The sequence below is a fragment of the Ptychodera flava genome, chromosome 20 (assembly GCF_041260155.1).
Source record: "Ptychodera flava strain L36383 chromosome 20, AS_Pfla_20210202, whole genome shotgun sequence".
NCBI lineage: Eukaryota > Metazoa > Hemichordata > Enteropneusta > Ptychoderidae > Ptychodera > Ptychodera flava.
The window spans coordinates 12491206-12493614 of record NC_091947.1 but is presented as its reverse complement, the minus strand read 5'-3'; positions in this window follow the sequence as shown (position 1 = coordinate 12493614).

Genomic DNA, 2409 nt, shown 5'->3' with positions numbered 1-2409 from the left:
TCTGCAATCACAGCGGCCTGTATGCCGCAAAACTGTGCCAGAACAGATCTTTGCATGATAAAATATGAATAACCTGCTTATAAGCCACAAACAGTTGCAGCTTGGTATCCACAACTATTGTGGGTTAGCATGCACAACTATGTGCCAGAAGCCATATTTTTTCGTAAGGGAGACGCTAGCGAGTGTTTTTGTTTTCGTATGTTTTCCCTTGGATGCTTGTGAGATTGCCGACGAGTGCAGCTGCAGGGTTCGGCTTCCAGGGAGTGGCACAGTACTTTGAAACAGTGCATCTAAAATGAAAGGAAAAAAGAAATGTGAAAGACATCACTAAGCTGTATGAAGAGCAAATTGCGTGGGGCCGCATGTAAGGCCAGACTGCGCAATACATGAAAAGCTGGGAAAACGTTTGTGCAGGATGGCCAAATCAACATGCTGAAAGGGGGGGCACGATAATGCATGCAAACCGAAGAGAGCCAGGTAACATGAGCAGCAAACAGGTAAATAAACAAGCGACAAGTATGCGAATGTTAGCAAAACTGAACTCCTAATATGTAGTAATTTCAATGCAAAAGGTGAGTCATGGCCTTATAGAAGCATGGAAAAAAAAGAAGAAGCCAAGATTCATTGCAAAGTCAACCCAAGCAGACAGAACATGCAAACGAGGTGGCAAACATCAGTCTGAAAGGCGATATAGAATGACCGGTCGTTCTCGATCTCCAGCTGTAGTTTGTTGGTTCTTTCTTGTGGCACCGCAGCGTAATCCAAGGTAGAAGTAAGAGGAGATCATCAGGTGACATCCAGCAGCTGCGCTTGGTGACACATAACTGACTGGTGAAAACTGGTCTGTAACATCAAAAAGGTAGCTGGGAGCAGGTCACGTCCGATTGGTGATACAATTGTTAAGTAGGCCACAGATAGGATGTTTTACAGCGAGTTAGCCTTCAGCTTCTGCATATGTATGCTCAGAATATATTTGCTAGTCTGACTTGATTGTCTGCCAACGCAAGAGTGTCATGATGATACGCATCTAACTCTTCGCTTAACAGTCTGAAAGTGCATCACGTAGAGGTAGCCTTGAGCTGCCGCATATTTATATGTCCGGAAAAATTCCTAGTCATTGTTGATTGACCGCATAAACAGAGTCTTGACTCAATTGAGTCTTGAATTGACACTACCTTGTTTCGCTCTTCAGTCAAACAGGAAGTGAAGCCGTGTGTAGATCGTTGTGAAATGCTGGTCGGAAGGACTCGTGAGTATGCTTGGAATTATGCAGATGTTACTTAAATGGTCGCCTGTGATCTTTGCTCGACATAAAGTGAGTGACGCTGTGGCAACCTGACACCATGAGCGCCGCCATCTTTGGTTCTAAGACTGAGTTTGTTTTGACGTCACAGGGTCAAAGTCCGTTGTTTTCCCTGTGCAGCTGGCTGTCCTATGACGGGCTACGCACGACTAATTACTATTCAGAATACGATGTACCTGATAGGAACTGTTGACATCAGGTTTGATGAGGTTTCTGGGCTCGCCACCAAAACAGGCAGGTCGACCGAGTCTGGGGTCAATGTGGTATACTTAGACCGTCGTTACGTTCCCTTCTTGACGGCGTCTGGCTGTTGTGTCCTGTTGATTAGCAGTCATCTGAATGATGCTTATGAAATTCTTGCGGGGCTGGATGGGTACGTACGATGGGTCGGATTGAGCGGCCAGGAAACCATCGCCATGGGCGGTATATGGCCAAGCAATGTCAGTTAATCGTAGTCATACTGCAGCCTGCACCTTGTCCAACGTACAGTCGAGCTAGAATTTGTCGGAAATTAGGCAGAGTAAATTAAGAGTCCTACGCCTTATGGTTGAACTCGAAGACGTGCCAAAGTCTTACTCCACGTCTTTGGTCAGTAGTCAGCCTGCAGCTTGTTCTGACGTGCGGTAGTATGTTTCAAATTATTACAAATGCTAGACGAGCGGGAAGATGCCAGATATTAATAGCAAAGTAAAGAGTCCAGTGACTTATGGTTTGAACTCGAGGACGTGCCAAAGTCGATGGAGCCTTCGTGAGCGTCGTCTTTTGCCTGGCAATGGCATGTATGTTCATTCATGTACGCATGGAAATATGCTGGTCGTCGACTTGAAGGTGTGAATAAGCAGCAGAAGTCCGTCGCTTGAACCATAGCAGGGGATGAGTAGGTAAGATTCCCATCCTTGCCTGACAGGATATCGCGACGAATCACTGGAGATACCATTTCGATATGTGGTAGGCTTTCTGAAGGCGATCCGCGGGTCCGTAGCAAGTTGTTGGATGACGATGAGGAGGGGATGACATCGACGTTGTTAGAACGTAGGGCACCGCCATCTTGGATTGTGTTGTTTATGTTCCACAGTGGAACTTCGGGAAGTGACGTCAGAGAGTTC